The 25,956-nt window shown below is 35.1% G+C and overlaps 1 pseudogene across 1 annotated transcript; it reads left to right on the top strand.

Moving 5' to 3' along the window:
• The first annotated feature begins 15,461 nt into the window (after positions 1–15,461).
• LOC144582337 (L-lactate dehydrogenase A chain pseudogene) lies at positions 15,462–17,115 on the top strand (annotated as a pseudogene). The gene has a single exon (XR_013534821.1). The product of XR_013534821.1 is annotated as an L-lactate dehydrogenase A chain pseudogene (transcript).
• Positions 17,116–25,956: the final 8,841 nt, after the last annotated feature.

The raw sequence follows: 25,956 nt of genomic DNA, 5'->3' as shown, positions 1-25,956 counted from the left end.
TTTGCGTATATGATTCCTTTTCCTCTGGGTAGATACTCAGCAGTCAGATTGCTGAATCAAATGGTAGATCTACTTTTAGTTATTTAAGGAATCTTCAAACTGTTTTCTATACTGGTTGTACCAGTTTACACTCCCACCAGCAGTGTAGAAGTGTTCCCTTTTCACCACATCCACATCAACATCTATTGTCTTTTATTTTTTAATTATATTATTCTTGCAGAAGACGGTATCACCTTGTAGTTTTGATTTGCGTTTCCCTGATAATTAGTGACGTTGAGCATTTTTTCAAATGTTTGTTGGCCATTTGTATATCGTCTTTTGAGAAATGCTTATTCGTGTCCTTTGCCCACATTTTGATGGGATTATTTGTTTTATTCTTGCTGATTTGTTTGAGTTCCTTGTAGATTCTGGATCTTAGTCATTTGTCCCATGAAAAGTTTGTGAAGATTTTATCCCACTCTGTGGGTTGTCTGTTCACTCTGCTTATTATTTCTTTTGCTGTGCAATAGCTTTTTAGTTTAATTAAGTCTCAACTATTTGCCTTTGTTTATATTGCATTTGCTTTGGGGTTCTTGGTCATGAGTCTTTGCCTAAGCCAATGTCTAGAAGACTTTTTCTGATATTATCTTCTAGAACTTCCATGCTTTCAGGTCTTGTATTTAAGTCTTTGATTCATCTAAAGTTGATTTTGATATAAGGTGAGAAACGAGGATACAGTATGATTCTTCTCCATATGGCTTGCCAGTTATCCTGGCACCATTCCTTGTATAGGATGCCCTTTCCACATTTTATGTTTTTGTTTGCTTTGTTGAAGATCAGTTGGCTGTAAGTATTTGGCTTTGTTTCTGGGTTCTTTATTCTGTTCCACTGGTCTGTATGCCTACTTTTCACTGGTACCATGCCATTTTGTTGACTGTGGCCTAATAGTATAGTTTGAAGTCAGGTAATGTTATAAATCCAATTTAGTCTTTTTGCTTAGTCTTGCTTTGGCTATGTGGGCTCTTTTATGGTATCATATGAATTTTAGAATTTTTTTTCTAGTTCTGTGAAGAATGATAGTATTTTGATGGGATTTGCATTGAATTTGTATATTGCTTTTCCAATATTGTCATTTTTACCATATTGATTCTACATATCCATGAACATGGGATGTTTTTCCATTTGTGTTGTCTATGATTTCTTTCATCAATGTCTTGAGGTTTTTCTTGTAGAAGTATTTCACCTCCTTGGTTAGGTATATTTCTAAGTATTTTTTTTTTGCACTTATTATAAAAGGGGTTGAATTCTTGATTTGATTCTCAGCTTGGTCATGTTAGTGTACAGCAGTGCTATTGATTCATATAATTTCATTTTGTATCCTGAAACTTTACTGAATTCATTGATCAGTACTGGAGCTTTTTAGATGAGTCTTTAGGATTTCTAATTATACAGTCATATCAATGGCAAACAGCAACAGTTTGATTTACTCTCTACCAATTTTAACGCTCTTTATTTTGTTCTCTTGACTGATGGCTCTGGCTAAAACTTATAGTACTATGTTGAATAGAATTGGTGAAAGTTGGCATCCTCACCTTGGTTCACTTCTCAAGGGGAATGCCTTCAACGTTATTTCCATTCAGTATAATGTTGACTATGGGTTTGTCAAAGATAGCTTTTATTATCTTAAGATATGTTCCTTCTATGCTGATTTTGTTGAGAGTTTTAATCATAAAGAGATGCTAAATTTTGCCAAATGCTTTTTCTGCATCTATTGAGATGATATGATTTTTCTCCTTTTGTTTATCTATTGAGATGATATGATTTTTCTCCTTTTGTTTATGTGGTACATCAAATTTATTGACTTGTGTATGTTAAACCACTCCTGCATTTCTAGTATAAAATCCACTTGATTGGTTGGGTGTGGTGGCTAATGCCTGCAATCACAGCACTTTGTGAGGCTCAGGCAGCTGGATCACCTGAGATAGGGAGTTCAAGACCAGGCTAACCAACATGGAGAAACCCTGTCTCTACTAAAAATACAAAATTAGCCAGGCATGGTGACACATGCCTGTAATCCCAGCTACTCGGGGGGCTGAGGAAGGAGCATCAATTGAACCTGGAAGGCAGAGGTTGCAGTGAGCTGAGATCACACCATTACACTCCAGCCTGGGCAACAAGGACAAAAATCCTAAAAAAAAAAAAACCCCACTTGATCATAATGGACTATCTTTTTGATATGCTGTTGGATTCAGTTAGCTAGAATTTTAATGAGGATTTTTGCATCCGTGTTCATCAGTCACACTGTAGTTTTCTTTTCTTATTATGTCCTTTCCTGGTTTTGGTATTAGGATGATACAGGCTTCATAGAATGATTTAGGGGAGGATTTCCTCTTTCTCTATCTTTTGTAATAGTGTCAACAGAATTGGTACCAATTATTATTTGAATTTCTTTTTTTATTCAATTTTTGAAATTTGTTATTTTTCTTTTATTATTATTATGATACTTTAAGTTCTAGGGTACATGTGCAGATCATGCAGGATTGTTACCTAGGTATACACAAGCCATGGTGGTTTGCTGCATCCATTCCCCTGTCATCTACATTAGGTATTTCTTTTAATGTTATCCCTCCCCAATCCCTCCACACCCTGTTATCCCTCCCCTAGCTCCCCCATCCCCCAAAAGGCCTCAGTGAGTAATGTTCCCCCTCTCTGTCCATGTATTCTTACTCTTCAACACCCACTTATGAGTGAGAACATGTGGTGTTTGGTTTTCTGTTTTCTTGTGTCAGTTTGCTGAGAATGATGGTTTTCAGCTTCATCCATGTCTCTGTGAAGTATATGACCTCATCCTGTTTTATGGCTGCATATAAAAAAGTATTCTTTGAATTTCTAATGGAATTCAGTGTGAATCCATCTGGTTCTGGTTTTTGTTGGCAATTTTTAAATTATCACTTCAATCTCACTGCTTGTTACTGTTCTTTTCAGAGATTTGATTTCTTCCTGGTTTAATCTAGAAGCCTTGTATATTTCCAGGAACTTATCCATCTCCTCTAGGTTTTCTAGTTTGTCCATGTAAAGGTGTTCATAGTACCCTTGGATGGTCTTTCATATATCTGTGGTATCAGTTTTAATATCTCCCATTTCATTTCTAATTGAGCTTTGGATCTTCTCTCTTCTTTCCTTGGTTAATCTTACTAATGTTCTATCAATTTGATTTATCTTTTCAAAGAAGTTGCTTTTTGTTTCATTTATCTTTTGTATTTTTTGTTTCAGTTTCATTCAGTTCTGCTCAGACCTTTGTTATTTCTTTTATTCTCCTAGGTTTCAGTTTGGTTTGTTCTTGTTTCTCTAGTTCCTTGAGGTATGACCTTAGATTGTCTGTTTGTGCTCTTTTAGACTTTTTGATGTAGGTATTTAAGGCTATGTAATTTCCTATTAGCATCACTTTTGCTGTATCCTACAGATTTTGATAGGCTATGTCACTATTATCGTTCAGTTCAAAGAATTTTTAAATTTCCATCTTGATTTTATTGTTGACCCAAAGATCATTCAGGAGCATGTTGCATAATTTCCATGTATTTGCATGGTTTTGAGAGTTCCTTTCAAAGTTTATTTCCAGTTTTACTCCACTGTGATCTGAGAGAGTACTCAACATAATTTTGATTTTATTAAATTCACCCCTAAACCCGCATTCTGCCCTGGAAAATTCACACTCTGTTGAAACTATTACAAAAGTCAGCCAGATATTTCCTTCTCCCCAATTCCACTGGCAGTCCTCCCCAAGGACACCTGTGAAATAAAGTCAAAAATTGGTCTTTCCCCAATTCCACTGGCAGCCTTCCCCAAGGACACCTGTGAAATAAAGCCAGAAATGGGTTCCTTGGGTTTCCTTAGGGGCCAGGAGCACCTATAGGGCTCTTCCTGCTGCTGCTTCTACTTTTATATTTTTCAGCTCTCTAAATTTGTATCAGTTCTCTAAATTCTCAAGGGAGAGAAGGATTTATCCTTACCTAGAGCTGCAATGAATTGAGGTGAGAATGTGTGTTCAGAGGTGGACTTTCCTGTCACATTTTTCAGCTGTCTCTCAGTTTATAGCAACAAGCTACTTCTTTCAAAGGGTCTGTGAATGCTTTTGGTTTTACTGGTATGTTCCTGTGGTAGTTCTTGGAGCAAAGGCTTATAATGTGAGTCTCCACATGTTGTTCTGTCTGTCTGAGTGGAAGCTGCAAGTTAGTCCTGCCCTCTCCACCATTTTCCCAGTCTAAAGGATATAGTTTATCTCCTTATGAAGCAATATAAAAATGTTGCCTTCAGAATAAAACCACTAATTATCATACAGCAGTTTGATTTCATGTAGCATTAAAAAAATTTTAAGTGCAATTTAAAAATTGTATTTACTTTTATCTCTTATCATCATAAATGTATTGATAATAAAACAGTTAACATGTATCAGTTTTTTTCTTTTCTGATTTCAGTGCTATCATATTTTCAACCAAAATTATGGATAGGTGGTTTAAAATAGAAAATTTTAAGCATAGCAAATCATAAGCAAATGAATATGCACAAAATTATAAGGGGTATTTCAAAACACCTATGAAGTATTACAATAGTTGTAACATACTATAAGAGGCTGACTGAGCAAAACAGAAAATGATATCAGCACTCACCTAATTACAATGAGTAGATGGTTGTAAAAATCAGCAGTAAATTTAGAAAATCAAAGCTATATCAGAATGCAAATTTAAAATATTATTCTTATTGTTTGAAGTTTATGTATGTATAAAATTTGATATCATAAGAAAGAAACCTAAAGCAAATCGAACATTTTGTGAAAGTATTATTTTTGAAACAATACTAATATATACATTTTTTAACGATTAGGGCTTTAAAAATACACTGCCAAGTTAAAAAAAGTCAAGGAGAAAATTCTTCATAGTGTATAGCTTTAAAAAGAACCTGTAGGGGAGAGAAAGGTGAGAAACAAATACATTTGTGCAGTTCATGCTGTAAGTCATCTATCTGTGTATCTACTTATGCCTATCCCTTCACATATTGAAAAGAAAGAGACACAGATAAAAATAAAGATACCCAGATATTCATAAATGTATGGATTATCTCTGAAACCAAAAACAAGAAGCTAGTAACAGTAGTTGCTTTGGGGAGTAAAGAACTAGGAGGCAAGAATTCTGGGTAGAAACTAGACTTACTTTGAGTCATATATCCTTTTATAGCATTTGAATATTTATGTAAGCATGTTAATTTCTATCACAAAAAATAATACTATAAGACTTTATAAATGATCAATTTTTTAAAAATCATAAAACTTTAACCAATAATTACCAGAATATATTTTGTACCTACAAACAATACATCTATATTGAAAGTAAGAAAATGACAAATATAGATAAACCAGCAAGCAGCAATTTGCTTATGTGCCTTTAACAATCACTTGCAGAATTGCCTTGGAAAGAAAGATGGTCAAACTAGAAGGTGCTTTGATGACTCCCTGAATTACAGATAGTCACATCTGTTTGAGATTGAAAACATTAAGTATCTTTTTTGATAGAGAAGATAAACAGAAGCCCCTTTCCAGCCCTCATAAGTGATACTAGCAAAAGGGGCATGTAGGCATGTACAAAAGGTTTGTGTAAAATATCAGCAGATAGGCTGAATTTAATCCAGGGTTTTGTCCAGACTAGCTTGATATATTTACCATGATGATGTCTAAGAAAACGGAATTTGTAGATGGCCCGGTGGTTAACAAAACATTGAAAAATAGTGGAAAAAATTAATAAATTATCTTTAATAATCAGAACACTCCTTAGGAAAAATTCCAAAACATGGTTGTTATTTAATATATATTTATTGAATTGACTTGAATAAATGGAAAAATATAAAATAAATGAATTAAAGTAAGTACATACCTTGAATGCTCAAATAGCACCTTCACTGAAAATAACTCTTCAGTGTGTTCACCTCTTGGTTTGTTTCAACGAGTCAAAAGGAATGCTGAAAACACTAACTTTTATTATATTTCATAAAATCTTTTGTAATGACATAAGCAGTAACCTTGAGATCTTGCTGTGCTATGATAGGTTGGCAGGGAAGGTGCTGGTAAGAGTTTTTAAACTCAAGATTGAGTTACTATCTGTCTCCATGGGAGAAAATATTCAGCACAAAGGGTTAAGAGCTGGAGGAGGTGAGTAATTCCATGCATTTTTAAGGATGAAGAATGGTCCATAGTTGGCAAATTCAGCAGAATTTCTTAAGACTGAACTTTCATTAATACTATAAGGCATTATAATAATATTTTTCTCTTTTCCTTTTTTTAAATTACACTTGACAAGGCTACTTCAGTGAAAACAGAATTTTAGATTTTAATTTAGAATGTTCCTGTGGTGGTATAAGTAATTTGAGTATATCAACCCACACATTAAAAAACAGAATAATTAGTAATCTGATTTAGTTGAGAAAAACACTTGAACTGGGATTTCCTTTGACCAATAGAAAATACTAACTGGTTGCTCAAAAACCATTTTACTCTCATCAATATGTGCAACTCTACTCTCAAATGGAAGATATTTCTAATGGCATTTTCAGCAGTAACCTAAAAATATTGCTTTACCCTATCCTTTAGTAAATGCTATGCCGAATACTTCTTTTCAGTGATTACTATGAGATATTGATCAATCAGTGAAAATATGATATGATTTGAATCCATACATGTATATGCATCAGAATTCTTAAAATAGTATGATACCAAGATAGATAGTAGGAATTTTCAAGAAGCTGCAAATGATATGTAATGAAGTTTCAGTTGCCTGAAATGCACACAAAATATTGCCTGATCCATACAGGGGTTTAGTATTATTCCAGGCAATAGGCTAAATTTTGCAGACGGCGTTACACTGAAACTTCAGAGCAACACTTATTATGTAGTAAGTGCTACTTTCTTCCCACCTACATAAGGGAGAACAACTGTGTGTATGAAGTACTATTTCATTCCCAGTTGTTTAAGTGGCTTGCCCAAGACTGTAAGTGGTGAAGACTAACTTGAACCCAGGATATTTGACTCCCTGTTCTAACTACAAAAAAACAAAAACAAAAAAACAAACTTGTTTTGTAGCCCCTTGAAATGGGTAGGAAACTTTATTGTTTTGATAGTAAATCATTTAAGATAATAATTGATTAACAATAAAGTACTTATATTATAAAGCAGCTTATAAAACATTAGATTTTGTAATAAAACTTCAAAGCAACTTTCAGAGATGTGCATGTCTCTGCAGTCTGGCATTTCTTGATGGAAAAGATTAAGAGGCATTGCTAGTGGCATAATTATTATTGTTGTTGATCTTTCTCTTTGACCCATCCCAAATATGAAGGAAGGGCATCAAAATGGGGAATAATTTCTTCTACCCCATAACAACCATACATCCCTATAGTTGCAGGTACATTTAAAAGTAATCAGGAGATTCTCATCAGACATGCAGTGAAACTATTATTTTTAAATTGGACCTAACAGAAAGAGAGATACAGGATTCTCAAATCAATTATCTCAAAGTCATTGAATTTCTTCCCTCAAATGTATGTATTTCAGATTTTCCATGAATATATATAAAGAAAGCCATTTCTTTTAGCATGCAAACCAGTTTGTCTTTTAATACTTTCTATGAAAGAAATGTTTGTTTAATAAATACATTGTTTCAGAAGACATGCTATAATTTGTTTTTACTTAAATATTTCTATAAAATAGCATCCCTTATACACCATGGATTTGTATTTTCAGAGATTTAAAGGGAGCACCCTAAATGTATACCGCAGATCAACACAAAACATACACATCAAAGCTGTTACTGAATTTGTACCAAAAATATAAAAAAAAATAGATGTCCAAGTGACTTAGGTTGTATAATATAGTCCATTTGAGATTGTAAACAAAGGTTTAGAAAGCCACTCAAAACTGTAATATATTTCAGAACTTCAAAGGACAAGAAAAAAGCATGTAAATGTTTTTGTGTTCCTTTGTTCTTGCTTTCTTGAGTAGTGAAATAGGAATTCATTGAGTCCCATCAAGAGTGATGCCTGAAAACCACTGAATTAATGTTAATGCCATTGAATCCTAACCAAAGGCCTTTGTTTCCTGGCCAGATGTCATTAACCATTCCCCAAAGCTTACCTAAAGCATATGGAAATACCTTATTTGAACCACACAGTGTTAACTTTTTAAAAAAATGAATTATTTACCAACACTTAAAGTGAGGGTATCTCTGAATTTTTAGTTTCTCTTGGCAACTCAGATGATCTGATTACTTCTATCTCCCAATGGCTGCAGCTGAATATCAACTGGCCTCTCCTTGTCTGCCACCATCCTATTTTCTCCTTCCCCCAGCCTGCTTTATGCCTGCCTACTGCTTGACTGGTTCTTGAAAATATTTGAGTTTAACAACTCTTGCACCTACCCAAGTTTCATCATTTAATTTCTATAAAGTTTAAGCCAAAACAATTTTACAAATACCTTTTTTATTCTTTCATTCCATCTCTAATCGGTCTCAGAGTCTGCATGTTTGAAAGACATACCATCACTGCCCTCATCCAGGACCAAAAATTTTATGGCTGGATAACTGTCAGTAGGCTCCTAGTTTAATTACTGACTCTCCTATCTTCCAAACTTAAGGCATTACTAATCAGAGTCATCTCTCCAATTTTTCTCACCTTCTTACTTATCTGTGTGTACTTTCTAATCTTGCCAGGGTATGCTGATATTTTTAGTATCATAATCTACTTTGGGTTCCTAAATACCTTATTATGAATGCTTATCTCATCCTGAAGTTATTTTTGCCATCTTCTATAAGTGACTGCTATTGGAAGACTTGAAGCTTTCCTTTTTTTTTTGCCATTTATCAATGACCTCTCCTTTCTCCAAGATCCTTGAACACTAATTATCTGATGACACCCTACTAATTATCACCTCTCAGTTATTTTTCCCTTCCCTAATTCTCTTTTCCCATCATTGCTATGGTCTGAATGACTATGATTAGGATTATCCCTCGAATCCTTCAAATATGTTGAAACTGAATTACCAATGTGATAGTATTACCAGATAGGACCTTTAGGAGGTGGTTAGATCAAGAGGTCAGAGCCCTTGTTTAAGAAAGCTCCAGAGAGCTGCCTGTCCCTCCCACCATATGAGGACACAGTGAGAAAATGCCATCTGTGAACCAGAAAGCAAGCCCTCAACAGACATCACATCTGTCAGCACCTTGATCTTAGACTTTTCAGCCTCTAGAACCGTAAGCAATAAATGTCTGTTGTTTACAAGCCACCTAGTCTATGGCATCTTGTTAGCAGCCCAAATAAACTAAGATAATCAAAGACTTACATGGTAAGAGGTATGTTTTCTTCTGTGTATTCAGCAATGTGTTTGGCAGAACATGCCTATTAAATACATTTTTGAAATCAAGTGAATTAAATTATACAAATCACAAATACTACTCCCTAGCCTAATTCTTGACCAAGTTAAAAAATCTTTAAACAAGAGAAAGGAACCAGCACTACAGAGAATGAAGTACTGAAACACATTTAGGGTTTGAAGTAGGACAGATTCTTTCTGAATCTGATTTGGATCCCAGTCACTGCTTAATAGCTAGAAGACCAGAATTAAGTTATTTAAGGTAAGAATTTAATAGTCAACAGTTGTAAACTGAAATTAATTATTCAGAATTAATAATATCAGCCTCCCAAAAGTATCTCAAGAAAGAAATATGTTTATCTATTTAACATGAAAATATACTGGCTGTTTATAGACAGCGCTCTGCACACATAGAGTACCTTGTAATATTAGAATTGTATTTCAGAAAGACCAACCAAAGTAGGGTCATTCAAATAGAATTCATCACCTTCACACCTCACAGATTTAGTTTCTACATCAAAGAAGTAAAAGCACCTCTAAGAGAGGGTGAACTACTGTCACATGCAGTAGTTCAATTAATAAATTAAAATTGATCCATATATATTTATACAACAAATACTTCTGTATCTCCCACTCTGTGCCAAGCTTTATGCTGGACAGTCATGATATTGTGGTGAGAAAAACTAGAACTGGTTTCTAGCCTCATGGGATTAATCATCTGTCAAAGAAAATAGAGGCAGACTTTTAGAAAACAATAGCAAGTGTTTCTGAGTGTTAGGAGGAAGAAACGCACAGTACTGTGGCAACATGTATCTAAAGAATCTCATACAGAAGGAAAGGAATGCCCTGAGAAGTTATCTTTATTCTAAGATCTGAAAATCAGTAAATGTGGACTGTGTGAAAAGATGGGTTTATGGGAGAGCAGTGGGGAGTAGAGTAAGCATGGGAATGAAAGAATTAGATGGGTTTAGGAGAATTTCTAAAAAAGAACCACTAACATCATGGTACACTGTAATGACACAGAAAGAAGACCCACATGGCTGAATGGGGAGCATGGTCCTAAGGAGTGGCACGCAGAAAAGCTGGAGGGGCAGAGGCTACCCTAAAAAGTCTTAAAACCCCATTTAAGATTTTGGATATGATTTTTAAGGGCAATAGGAATCCACTGAGAGACTTCAAATATGGGGAGTATATAATCACATTGCCTCTTATCATTGTTTGATGTTTTGAAATTTTATTTTATTTTGAGATAATTGTCATGATAATTTTTCAAAAAGACCTTTACTTAGGAAGTGATAAGGGAGAAAAAAAGAATGAATGTGAAGAGATGAGTATGACTCTAGTGATTTAGATAGGGTGAGTCTTCTTTTTTTAAAAAAAAATTTCATCCTTTATCTCTTTGGGGGAACCATCTCACCCCTATTTCTAATCTAAGTGGTGTGCTGAAGCTAACTTCACCCTTTCTATCCAGGGGTTGGATGCCCAGAGTAGCGATTTTTCTCATCATTATATTGGTCCTGGATTTAATAACATACCCAAAGAGGGAAAATCAGTTCTTTTTGAGGAGCTAATATAGATGCTGAGGAAAGAACCTCTTCCCTTGCTGGGAAAAGCTGATGCTAAAGATCAGATAAATTTGAACTTCTGAGTGTGCATACTAATCAAGCTAAACCCAACAGAAAGGAGAAGTAAGTCGTCATTTGGATTTCTGTCACCGGAAACTACAAAGTGCTGACTATTAAACTAGGTGAGAGATGATGGTGGTTTTGACCAGTGTGGGGGTTGGTAGAAAGAATGCAGAAAAGAAAAAGATAGAACAATACACTATATAAAACTGAAGTTAAAAAGAAATGTAAATAGGTCAAGTTTCAATTTAAACAGCTACACTCAAATTTAAAATATCGAATTTATGTGACAGTACTCACACGCAAGATATGCAATATGTATTTATTGAATTTCGCCTGATGAAGAATGAGTAACCAACTGGAGAATATTTATATTGATTTGCTCTTTCACTAAAATTCCAGCAAAACATGGTAAAAAAAATGTTTAGCCCTTGCCTTCCAAAGCACAGATGACATTAACAATTTTATTTTCTGTTTTTCTGTCTTTCAGCACAGCTCTGAAGCAGTGTGCTGCCCAGGTAGCAGAGTTAAGTGGCACTTCTGGTTTGTTCTGTATATAGTCACTTCCGAGACAGGCTCCTTCATGACTCTGGCCTTTGTTGGGTTTGGCAATCACTCTGTTGATTCTGAAATTATGACCTCAGTGAGTTCATAAAGTAACAAGTTACTTTAAGTGGTGCCAGTATTCAGATTGTGATATTTTTCAATAAATCATGCTTAACACAGAATGATTTTAAAACAGATTCAATAACCAAGACATACATTAAGGCAATTTCATCAACAACTCTGTGCTTGCTATAACACAACTTCACTACACTGATTACATGAAAAATAGACCAAACTGTACCAAAACGTGCCAATCAAAGCTACCTACATTTTCTTTTGTTTTAGGGCTTGATCTTTCCAAGAAGGACAACTCATTAGCAGAGTTAGTTTACTGGATTGACTCCCACAGCCCCAGTTGTTACTTATCTAAACCCTGATAGAATTTCTCTAAGAAGTAAGTGATGAATTAATACCATGGCAGTTTCTCCACCACTGAGCCCTTGAATCACCCATTCACAGATTTGTCTACTTACTGGGGAAAAATCTTTCTATCCTGCAGTTTCTGTGACCTCAAATTTCTCTAATTCTCCTGCATTACTGACATTTGAGTTTTCAGCTTCTTTTCATTTTCTGAATCTGTGCCACAAGATTCTATTTGAAGCTATAGATCCCTCATTTTCTAAATCTAATTCTCCCTGATTTTATTTCAGGCCCTGATTTCTTATTATCAAAAAAATACCTTCCCAAATACATATTTATCTTTCCATCATATTAATTAAACTCAACTTCTCCAAGTAAAATAATTTTCTTCCTAAACATGCATTTGGATATTTTTCTCTAAATAAAGTGAGAAACAACAGAAACATCATTTGAGTATTAAAATGAGAAAGGAACATATTTGAATATTTTATTTTAATAAATGTGGTTAAATGAACTTTCTCATACAAAGCTATAAATTATGTTCAGAAAGGTGTCCTACTCTCATTCATATATTGTGTTTTTAACAAAGGGAAAAAGATGCGACTGTTATTTTCCTCTCACATTGTTTTGTTGACTAATAATTTGCATTTTTATCTTTGTTTTTGTATGACAAAAATATTAACGTACTATTTTCCAAAAGTTGATTTCTAGTAGACTATACAATTTATTTTCTTCAGCATGTAAATAAGAGGTGCTCATTCAACTAGATTCCTTTTCTACGTGCTGTTTTATATCGGCTGAGGAAAACTAATAATAATTGGCACTGTCTATGTGACACTGAACTAGTCATTTAAAATGAACTACCTCTTTTAATCTTCATGGTGGCATCAGAAGGTAAAGATGTTAGATGGTGCAGCCAGTATTTTAACGCAGGTCACTTTAACCATAAGTTCACACTATTTCCTCCACTCCAAGACGGCATCATAAGAAATAAGCCATATTTCAGACAATATGCTGCATAAATTTGTGTGTTTTCACTTTTAAGGGGGTGGTTAGATTTACAAAATTCTGGAGATATGTTTTGTTAATCTATTCTTATCTTTGACTTCTAATTTTTACATTAAAAAATATGAGACCAGAATTAAATACTTCAATGAGCTAAAGACATGTACTCATGAAACCAGAAAGAGATGCTTAAAGGTCTAAAATTAACAAGCTTTAAAACACACACACACACATACACACACACACACACACACACAAGAATTTATTATGGAAAGCCCACCCCCAGAGAAAAAAAGCCATGTGCCTCCTTTGATTTAGCCTTTTCAACAGCTGATCCCATCATTTTTAATGTGTGTGTGTTCATGTGTGTGTTTCTATGTCTTGAGGCATCAATTTTAAACAATACTATTGTTTAAATGTCATGCATATGCACATTGAGCAATCACTTTCAAATAACATAATTGATTCTCAACTGCAAAACTGAGAAATTTCTCACACTACACTTCTAATCTACCATTATACACATATGTATGTTTATGTGTGTATATGTGTGCACATACATACACACATATACATTCTTAAGTCCTTATTTTGGTTATTGTTACAACTTAAATATAAGCTTTTACTCTTACAGCTCTATTATTGTTCTTAACTTCAGTCAGTAATTTTGGGCTATTCTATGAAAAATGAGCATGTTCTTCCTCTACACTTCCATCTTCCTTTTTCTCTTCTCCCATCATACCTCTTTCATACATCTATTTTGTAACACCAAGATTGCAAAAATTTGCATACTATTCTATATCCAAACATATATAACCCATTGTTAATTCATCAATTGTCTCTAATTATGGTAAATTAGTAAAATATTATTTAAATTTTGTTCACTCTAAACACAGACTTGATTGAAATCTTATAGTAACTATGAATATATTATATTGAAAAATAATAATTAAAACAAAATTGGAAGGGAGTTCAAGCACTAGTAAAAACTCTTTCCAATTTGCTACGCTTCCTCCTGTTTATGCTCAGTGTCCTCAGCATGATGTAGATATACATTGTTAGTGTTAGCCTAAAGGACGTGCTGCAGGCTTTGTGCTTGTTGTTTGCCTAACACACTGCATCATACAACTTCTATTTGGAGACAGCTATATTAGAGACGATTAAGCTTTTGTTAGGAAGAAAGATATGAATAAAACAGGAGAACAGATGCCTCTCCTATTCAGTCCTCAAAATCAAGATGAGTTATGATTTGAGATACATGACATAGGGACGCCAAAGTGGCTGACAATAGCCGTTCCAAGGTATCAAAGAAACAAGGCCCTTGGAAGAAAATAGTGCTTAGACCGGGACATATCCCCACAACCAGGGAATGGGGATATTTTGTTTAATAAGAAGTAGTACTAAGAGCTAAATGACCCATGATTCATATAATATTATTTGAGAGATCCCAAGAGTCAGGGCTGCAGGTAACTTAGTTTTCCTGACCAGAAGGAGAATAATTGATAAATGCTCAAGAGATGAAAAAGTTTTGGCATACAACAGGTAATGCAATTTTGTCATGTCAGAAAAAAATGAGAGTGGATCCCCAACCTGTGATAATACTACAAATAAGAAGCACAGTCCTTAAGGGGTAGTTCTATTAACACCTTCTTTGATGTAGCTGAAGCAGTGTTTATCTCCCATTTCCATTTTTACACATGCACATTAAAACAAACTCTTCATTTGAAATTAGGGCTTTAACCCTGCTAAGATAATTTCTCCAAATCAAGGAGAGCAATTAACTTTATTTTCTGCATGTATCTGCCAATCTATGTTAATCAGAAAAGATTACCTTATCGAGGTAAAATAAGTCAAATGTTTTAAGATATGGTATATCTAGCTTGACTTTTCTTACCTGTTGTATACACTGCAGCATGTGGTGCAAACATAATCTCACATTTATCTTGGAAGAGAATAGTTGGATATTTCAAAAATCAAGGGAAATAACTCAAATATGCAAAGAAACAACTAACAACAATGACTCTATGTGTCTATCTGTCTACCTACCTACCTACCTACCTACCTACCTACCTATTCATCTATCTATCTAAGTTATCTATCTATCTGACAGAGAGAGAGAGAGAAGAGAATGGACAACCATAGACCACAAAAAGAAAAATCTTCAAGATATATTAATAAAATAATAAAGGACACAAAATTTGTGCTTATCTCTATGAATCTCAGTAGGGGGTGGATTTATTTGAATGAAAGCAAGGAGTTATTGAAAGACCATAAGCAATAAGTTTTTAATTTAAAATAGAAGAATAGATTATGAATAAGTCACAGGCAATTAAATAAGTTACTTGACTACAAAATCTATGGCAGGTAGAAATAAAGGAGGGCAGAAAAAGAAGTAAGCTTTGATGTTACCATTTCTTTGAATAGTGGCATTGTTCATTGTGCTTTTCAATCTGAACACTTAAAAATCAGAGAAACTGGGCTGGAGCAGCTGCCGCCGAGTCCGGATCCCACTGCTGAGCGCCCCCGAAGCCCGCCCGACGTGCATTCCTGGTTCTTTTGGTTCCAAGTCCAAAATGGCAACTCTCAAGGATCAGCTGATTCATAATCTTCTAAAGGAAGAACAGACCCCCCAGAATAAGATTACAGTTGTTGGGGTTGGTGCTGTTGGTATGGCCTGTGCCATCAGTATCTTAATGAAGGACTTGGCAGATGAACTTGCTCTTGTTGATGTCATTGAAGACAAATTGAAGGGAGAGATGATGGATCTTCAACATGGCAGCCTTTTCCTTAGAACACCAAAGATTGTCTCTGGCAAAGATTATAATGTAACTGCAAACTCCAAGCTGGTCATTGTTACGGCTGGGGCACGTCAGCAAGAGGGAGAAAGCCGTCTTAATTTGGTCCAGCGTAACGTGAACATCTTTAAATTCATCATTCCTAATGTTGTAAAATACAGCCCGAACTGCAAGTTGCTTATTGTTTCAAATCCAGTGGATATCTTGACCTATGTGGCTTGGAAGATAAGTGGCTTTCCCAAAAACCGTGTTATTGGAAGTGGTTGCAATCTGGATTCAGCCAGATTCCGTTACCTGATGGGGGAAAGGCTGGGAGTTCACCCATTAAGCTGTCATGGGTGGGTCCTTGGGGAACATGGAGATTCCAGTGTGCCTGTATGGAGTGGAGTGAATGTTGCTGGTGTCTCCCTGAAGACTCTGCACCCAGAGTTAGGGACTGATACAGATAAGGAACAGTGGAAAGAGGTTCACAAGCAGGTGGTTGAGAGTGCTTACGAGGTGATCAAACTCAAAGGCTACACATCCTGGGCCATTGGACTTTCTGTGGCAGATTTGGCAGAGACTATAATGAAGAATCTTAGGCGGGTGCACCCAATTTCCACCATGATTAAGGGTCTCTATGGAATAAAGGATGATGTCTTCCTTAGTGTCCCTTGCATTTTGGGACAGAATGGAATCTCAGACGTTGTGAAGGTGACTCTGACTCCTGAGGAAGAGGCCCGTTTGAAGAAGAGTGCGGATACACTTTGGGGGATCCAAAAAGAGCTGCAATTTTAAAGTCTTCTGATGTCATGCCATTTTACTGTCTAGGCTACAACAGGATTTTAGTTGGAGATTGCGCATGTTGTCCTTTTTTATCTGATCTGTGATTAAAGCAGTAATATTTTAAGATGGACTGGGAAAAACATCAATTCCAGAAGTTAAAAATAGGAATGCTTTGTAAAGTCCTACAGCTATATTCTGATGCTGGATGGTGGTAACCTTGGGTAGTCCTAAACTAGTCAGTGTGAAATAGTTCTGCCACCTCTGAGGCACCACTGCCAGTGCTGCACATGTTGCAGTTGCCCCTTGAGCCAGAGATGTTCATTTGTTATATAACTTCCTGGCTCCTTCACTGAACATGCCTAGTTCAACATTTTTTCCCAGTAGGTCTCATCCTGGCATTCAATGTATAGATCCAATATCGCATGTCTTGTTCCAAAGGATCTTATTTTGTGAACTATATTTCAGTAGTATACATTACCATACAATGTAATATAAACAATGCAACCAACTATTCAAATGTTAAACCAACTAAAACCCCCAATAAACCTTGAACAGTGAAAAAAAAAAAAAATCAGAGAAACTGGATGTATGTGAATTGGGCAGAGAACCAAACAACAGAGAAAATTGGCTCTGCAGCTGGTGATCAATGTGAGCTTAGAAGAAATAAAATACAAACTAAAGACACAAGTAAGACACAAGCGTTACTTGTAAGACACAAGTGTTACTACAGATTTATCATCTAGGTGATTCATCTGCTGATGGATAAAATAAAATGTGGTGCCTGGGCATGGTGTCTCACACCTATCATCTCAGTGCTTTGGGAGGCCAAGGCAGAAGGATTACTTTTAGCCAGGAGTTTGAGATAAGCATGGACAACATAGCAAAACTCTGTCTCAACAACAACAAAAAAAAAAGTAAAAAATTATCCAGGCATGATGGTATATGCCTGTAGTCCAAGCTACTGAGTAGGCTCTAGCAGGAGAGTTTCTTGAGCCCAGGAATTTAAAGCTGCAGTGAGCTATATGATTGCACCACTGCACTCTAACCTGGGCAAAAGAGCAAGACACTGTCTCCACACACAAAAAAATAATAAATGAAACAAAATAAGATGTGGAAATTCGATGCAAAAAGTGAACACCAAGACAGAGAATATGGTAAAGTTAATCAGAAAGTGTTTCAAGAATGAATGACCAAATGAAGAGTTACTCCAAGTCATGCCTCTATCATACAAATCTGAAAAAGAGAAGATCCAAACAAAATCTCATTCTCATTAATTATAAACAGAAAACATCTGCATAGAAATAAAAACATAGATGCTACTTACCCACCAATCCCCTACAAAGTGAACATAACAACAATAGAGGCAAGCAAATGCATTTTAGCAAAAGACTTACTGAAGGAAAGATAATTTAAATAAATTGAAAACAAACTCAAAAGATGAAAAAAGACATAAGTAAACAGCTGTATAATTCGAAGACACAGTAAAAAGAAAATTTTAAAGAGGTAAGAATATACAACAGGGACACTAGGATCAGAAAGTGAATATTTGTCTCATCTTAAGCAACCAGAAAACTAGACAAAATTTACAAAATAACAGTTTCCCTTTACTGAATGCAACCCATGTGATAACGTGATCTCTAAGAGAAAGAAAGTAAAGAAAGACGTATAATCACTCCGACTTTCTGCCCAAGCAAATACCTTACTGCAGGGCATGTTGGTTTCACTAAGTTGAGTAGACAGATAGCAGATTTCAGGGAAGCTGAGGAAGCTGGAAGTTGCAGAATTAAGTTTTAGATTGGAGAGTCTTAGATTTTTAAAACAAAGCAAAAAACAAAGAGCTCCAGGGATTTGCATGGAGTTCTGTGAACTCTCTTCCGTCCCATAAGATAGACATATGTGGATTCAACTCTATGAGGTCATGGAAGGGACAAATAGTGAGTTTTAAGAGGAATAGTCCCCAGAGTACATAGAAAACTAGAATTCACTTAAATTTCCACCAGCAGAGTAGAAAGATCTTATTGATCACTCAGGGCACACCTTATTAAAGCATCTAAATTATCCCTAAGGTAATGGCTACTCTAGACTCACTCTGAACAAAACTTAAAAGTAAAGTCAACAAATTATAAAGAATGATTAATTTAACTGTCAACCATGTAAAAGACCAACACTCTTTAAAATAGGACAGAAGCAGGGACTAAACAGCATAAATCTGCAATGTCCAGCAGCCAATTAAAATTAATGTGCATGTCAAAAACATGAAAATGTGACTGATACACATGAGAAAAACTACTTAATAGAAATGGACTCAGAAATGACATAAATTATGAAAATAACATAGACAGGTGTTAGCACAGATATTGTAATAACTGTGTTTAAGTATAAAAAGAAAAACATTGATATAGTGGGGATTGTGGGATAAAATTATCCTGGATTCAGGGTGGGTCCTAAGCCCAATGACTGGTGCCCTTATAAGAGAAAGGAGGAGTAAGTTTGAGATACAAAGAGATAAGGGAAAGGCCATGTGAAGATGCATGCAGATACTGGAGTTATGCAGGTAGTGGAGTTATGCAGATACTGGAGTTATGCAGCTTCAAGCCAAGGAATACCAAGAATTGTGAATAGACATTGAAATAGGATGGAAGAGGAAGAAGGGAAAGAACAAAAAAGGAGGAAGAGGAGGTGAGGGCAGAAGAGGAAGAAAGAAATAGCGAGTAGAACTTCAATCATAGTAATATTTCTATCTTTCATAGGGGAAAGCAGAAGATAATGCTTATGTTAAAAAAATCAAGAAAATGTATATGTGCTTTAAACTTATTAGAGAAGTTAACAGAAGAATACATTTATAAAAGAGGCACAAAACAAAATAAGGTAAAAGATCCTTGGAATGTAACAAAAGGTGTGAAACATAAAATATAAGAAAAATCTTTTCATTAATTAATAAAACCTATATTATGCTCTATTTTTACAAAGAAATGTATGTATGGTAAACCAAAAATAAATAAATAAAGCCATCTATAAGTAAAAAACTTTTGACTCCTTTGTAGCAACATGCTATAGTTTGGATATCTGTCCTCCCAAACTTCATATTGAAATTTGGTCCTCAATATTGAAAGTGGGGCTTAATGAGAGGTGTTTAGGTCTTAGGGACAGATCCCTCATGAATGGCTTGGTGCCTCATCCTCATGGTAATGAGTGAGTTCTCACTCTATTAGTTCCTACAAATGCTGGTTGTTAAAAAGGGACTGACACCTCCTCCCACCCTAATCTTGCTTCCCTCTCCTGCCATGTGATCTTTGAATACCCTAGCTCCTGTTCACCTGCTGCTAAGGGTGGAGGCAGTCTGAGGGTTTCTCCAGATGCCCAGTCTTACAGACAGCAGAACTGAGAGCCAAACAAAGATTTTTCTTTATAAATTACCCCATATCACATATTTTTATAGGAATGCAAAATGGACTAAGACATAGTACCTACAATGTCCTCGGAGAAATAAAATGAATTCTAGTAACTGCATAATCAGACAATTTGTTATCCCAGGATGTAAAATTCTAGTTTTTTTTTCTGTGAGTAACTCACCTAACCTTGCTTTGCCTCAGTGCCCTCTTCTGAACATTTGAAATAACATTATCCATTCCATATAAAATTAAATTATACATTTGAAATATCCTCAAAATAATGGCTTGCACATCTTAGGCACTAATGAAATGTTAATCAGTTTGAAGCCTAAGTCAGACTGTTTCCAACTTGTATAAACTAAGAGAGTTCAAAACCTAAAATCTATCTTCTTTGAAAGAGCTACTTCCTTTTCCTTCCCCTCCCCCCCCCTTTTTTTTTTTTTTTTGAGACAGAGTCTTGCTCTGTCACCCAGGCTGGAGTGCAGTGGTGTGATCTCAGTTCACTGCAACCTCCGCCTCCCGGGTTGCAGCAATTCTCCTGCCTCAGCCTCCCAAGTAGCTGGGTTTACAGACCCATACCACCATGCTAGCTAATTTTTGTATTTTTAGTAAAGTTGGGGCTTCACCACGCTGACCAGGCTGGTCTCAAACTCCTGACCTCAAGTGATCTGTCCACTTCAGTTTCCAAAAGTGCTGGGATTACTGTTGTGAGCCACCGTGCCCAGCCTGAAAGAAAGAGCTACTTCTTGAGGAACTCTAACCACACAAAATGTAAACAGAAGGATAGCATATTTATGGTAAAGGGACTGGCTGTAAGTAAACAGTTCTGCAAAATGTGGTTGCAGGAAATAATCTAAATGTTATAAACTTTGATAATGTAGAAATAATCAGACTATTGATGTCAGAAGCAGAGAGGCACATCTTCTAAATATGAATGACTTTTTTACAGCTGCTCAAATATTTATGATAAATATATTGCTTAAGATTTTAAAGTTAATCACCAAAAGTGCTAAAACAGCCATAAACCTTACAAATTATTAGAAAGAAAACACTCAATAATTTATTTTAAGGGCAAGAAAATATAGGTCACAGAGATAAATGTTTAAAAAAAAGAAACAAGAAATTTAAAAGCAGAAATCCTAGTATAAAATTAGTAAAAGTGCTAAATCAAAGATACACGTAAAATTATTTGTGATAAATGGTTAAAGTTTTAATCTTGAATTAATTAAAAGTGCAAAAGTGTGGATGCTATATATGAGAAAAACTTCTACAATAAAGTAAATGAAAATATATAAAGCATAAAATAGCAAATAAATACTAAGGAATTAATTTTTTTAAAGAAGGGTCATGATACAATTAACAGACAAAAGTAAACTGTAGCAGAGAGCAATAAAGAAAAAAAAAACTTTAGTGATAACATTTACACACTACATTAAACAACTAACTGACATGAATATGCATCGAATAAACACAGCATCAAAATTCATGAAGTATTTGAAACAAAGTAAACAAAACCTACAAGTGGACATGTAGAAATTAATATGATTAACAAAGTTGTTTTCACGGATGCTTACACTCAAGCTCTCAAAGTTAAAAATTGACCTAATATTCAAAGCCTCTATTCTCCAAAGTTGAAATCATTCAAATCACAGAATTTCATCATAAAATAATAAAATCAGAATTTAATAACTAAAGTTAGAAGGAAAACAAATCACTTCAAGTACATGCTATGATATCATATTCTCTAGATTGAAATTCATGTGATTAGAGATCATAATGATGGATAATAAAGTCTTGGAACCACAGATTTCTCATATTAAAAATGAGGATAGTAATAGCATATACAGCATATGGTGGTTTAGAGGTTTATTAGCCAGGGTTCTAAAATCTTTATTAGTCTGTTTAGGGCTGTCAAAACAAAATACCACAAGTTTGGTGACGTAAAAATACAGAAATTTATTTTCTTACAAGTTTGGAGGCTGAAAGTTCAGTGTCAAGGTGCCAGCGTGAATGGTTTCTGGCAAGACCTCACTTTCTGGCCTGCAGACAGACACATTTCTTCTGTATCCTCATGTTCTATTTACTCTGTGTGCAGGAATCCCTGGTACCTCTTCCTCTTCTTATGTGGACACCAGTCGAAATGGATCTGGGTCCCACCATTATGGCCCCCTTAAATGTCTCTTAAAGGTCCTATCTCCAGGGCCAGGCGCGGTGGCTCACACCTGTAATCCCAGCACTTTGGGAGGCCGAGGCGGGTGGATCACGAGGTCAAGAGATCGAGACCATACTGGTCAGCATGGTGAAACCCCGTCTCTACTAAAAATACAAAAACTTAGCTGGGCATGGTGGCGCGTGCCTGTAATCCCAGCTACTCAGGAGGCTGAGGCAGGAGAATTGCCTGAACCCAGGAGGTGGAGGTTGCGGTGAGCCGAGATCGCGCCATTGCACTCCAGCCTGGGTAAACAAGAGCGAAACTCCGTCTCAAAAAAAAAAAAAAAAAAAAAAACAAACAAAAAACAAAAAAACGGTCCTATCTCCAAATACAGTCATATTGGAGGTTAGAGATTCTACATATGAATTGGGGGAGATACAATCAAATCTATAACAAGTGGATGACATGAAACCATTTAGATCTTAGCATGGTGACTGAAAACTGGTAAGCTTTCAATACCTACCTGTCGTTAACCCACTCATCCTAATGGCTGTTAATAAAATAATGGAAATATGTAAGTTTAAATACTTCAATGGCATCTAGTTTGTTTTTGTCTTTCTTAGTTATGGCTCCTTTATGATACAAATTAAACACAAACTTCTCTAGGAATCTCTCCTAATACCTCCTTTCCTTTGACCAGATTTTTTTTTTAACTTTTATTTTAGATTAAGGAGTACATGTGCAGATTTGTTACACAGGTAAATTGTATGTCATGGGGGTTTGGTATATAGATGATTTCATCACCTGGGTAATAAGCATGGTCCCTAATAGGTAGTTTTTCAGTACTCATCCTCCTCCCACCCTTCACCCTCACGTAGGCCCCAGCGTATGTTGTTCCCTTCTTTACATCTATGCATATGCAAAGTTTATCTCCCACTATGAGTAAGAACAGGTGGTATTTGGTTTTCTGTTCCCATTTAATTAGGATAATGGCCTCTAGCTCCATTCATTTTCCTGCAAAGGGCATGATCTCATTCTTCTTACTGCCTCATAGTATTGCGTGGTGTGTATAAGCCACATTTTCTTTATCCAGTCTTCTGTTGATAGGCATTTAGGGTAATTCCATGCTTTTGCTATTGAAAATAGTGCAGCAGTGAATAAACATATGCCTACATTTGTCTTTATAATAGAATGATTTATTCCTTTGGGTATATACCCAGTAATGGGGTTGCTGTATTGAACAGTAATTCTAAGTTCCTTGAGAAATTTTCAAACTGCTTTCTATAATCGCTGAACTAATTTATACTCTCACCATCAATGTATGTGCTCCCTTTTCTTCACAACCCTGCCAGCATCTTTTATTTTTTGACTTTTTAATAATAGCCATTTTGACTGGGGTAAACTGTGGTTTTACATGCATTTATCTAATGATCAGTAATGCTGAGCATTTTTCATAGGCTTGTTGGCTGCAGGTTTGTCTTCTTTTGTAAAGTATCTGTTGATGTCCTTTGCCCACTTTTAAGCGAGGTTGTTTGTCGTTTGCTTATTAATTTGTTTAAATTCTTATAGATTCTGAATTTTAGACCTTTCTCAAATGCATAGTTCAAAAACATTTTCTCTCCATTCTGTAGGTTGTCTGTTTACTTTGTTAATAGTTTCTTTTTCTGTAGAGAAGTTTTTCAGTTTAATTATATCCTATTTGTCAATTTTTGGTTTTGTTACCATCACTTTGGCATCTTCATCACAAAATCCTTGCCAGGGCCTATGACCAGAATTACATTTCCTATGTATTCCTCAATGGGTTTTATAGATTTTAATTTTTTTATGGTTTTTAATTAAAGACCTTATACATTAAGGTTGAGTTGATTTTTTATATGGTGAAATAAAGAGGGTCCAGTTTTAGATCTTCTTTATTTTATTATTATACTTTAAGTTCTGAAGCACATGTGCATATCATGCAGGATTGCTACATAGGTATACACATGCCATGGTGGTTTGCTGCATCTATCCCCCTCTCATCTATATTAGGTATTTCTCATAATGTTAGCCCTTCGTAATCCCCCCATCCCCAGTTTACAATCTTCTTCATATGGCTATGAATAGAAAATCCAGCACCATGAATAGAAAGTTCTTTCCCCATTGCTTGTTTTTTTGTCAACTTTATTTGAATATCACATGGCTGTAGGTGTGTGGCTCTATTTCTAGGCTTTCCACTCTGTTCCATTGCTCTATGTGTCTGTTGTAGTATAAGTACAATGTTGTTTTGGTTACTGTAGGTTTGTTGTACGGTTTGAAGTCAGGTAACATGATGCTTCAAGCTTTCTTCTTTTTGCTTATGATTGCTTTGGCTGTTCAGGCTTTTTTGGTTTCATATCAATTTTCAAATATAGTTTTCTAACTCTGTAAAAGAATTCATTGGTAATTTGACAGGAATAATAATTAATCTATAAATTGCTTTGAGCAGCATTGCCATTTTAACAATATTTATTCTTCATCCAAGAGCATGGAATTATTTTCCATTTGTTTGTCATCTTGATTTCTTTCAGCAGTGTTTCTTTCAGCAGTGTTTGTAATTCTCGCTGTAGAGATCTTTCATCTTCATGGTTAGATGTATTCCTAGGTATTTTATTCTTTTGGTGGATGTTTTGAATAAGATGGTATTCTTAATTTGGCACTCGGCATTAACTTTGTCAGTATGTAAAAATAATACTAATTTTTGTACATTGATTTTGTATCCTGAAATTTTGTCATATGTGTCCACATAGCTCCCACTTATAAGTCAGAACATGTGGTATTTGGTTTTCAGTTCCTCCATTAGTTCACTTAGGACAATGGCCAGCAGCTCTATCCATGTGGCTGCAAATAACATGATCTTGTTACTTTTCCGGGTGCATAGTATTGCATGGTGTTTATGTATCACATTTCCTTAATCAGTCTATTGTCGATTTGCATTTAGGTTGATTCCTTGTCTTTGAGTAACAGTACTTTTAGCCATAGTTATGTAAGTTTGTACACCTTTCAGAAGAAAATAGATAGCAAGGAGCAAATATTGGATATAGTGAGCACTTAGTCAAAGAAACTGCTAGACTTGAGGAACCTTTTTTCTCACTGAAGTTTAAGTGTATGATAAAGCAATCTAAAATGCAAGAAAAAATACCTTTAAAATCCAATCCTGTTTCTAAATACCTTTTAAAATCCAATCTACTATAAATTATATCTGTAACTCAGGATCATATATACTTTCATATGCTAAAACCAAAACAACAACAAAAAAGAGGGGACAGAGGAAAGATTTATGCATTATAAAATTATAAATTGTTTTAATTCCTTAATAACAAACAATTCTTAATAATTTACTAATGCACTGAGAAACTTCTCAGTTATGTGTAGGTTTCTTAATGTTTTCAATCAGTTTGGTCATGGGAGCTTCTTTTCTATGCATTGCTTCATAAATATTAAGCATATAAAAGAATACCATTTGAAAGTATCTCATAAACAAAATTATTGATTTTATCTAGGAGTAAGAAAAATGCATCTTTCTTTTCCAATCTTTAAAACAAATCAACATATGATGCCCCGAATCTTTAGAGTTGTCTTGTTTCTTTTATGTTTATAGCATTTATAAAACTTAAATTGAAAAAACCTTCATGTTTTCTGATTGGGAAGATAGAAACCATTAATATTTTTATAGAAATCACAGAAAGTATATCTGAATAGACAATATTTCCATCTATAATGACCAATGGTCACTCAGAACTGCATTCTGAGTTCTTGCAACCTTAGACAATTTGTGATATATAAAAAGATATTACTCTCCACTGACATTAATCATTTTCTGTCCCACAGAAAAAACAGGCTTCTCACCGTA

Source organism: Callithrix jacchus, chromosome 4, assembly GCF_049354715.1.
Source record: "Callithrix jacchus isolate 240 chromosome 4, calJac240_pri, whole genome shotgun sequence".
Taxonomy (NCBI): Eukaryota; Metazoa; Chordata; class Mammalia; order Primates; family Cebidae; genus Callithrix; species Callithrix jacchus.
The sequence above is the reverse complement of the archived record's forward strand: the minus strand, read 5'-3'. Positions and strand labels throughout refer to the sequence as shown.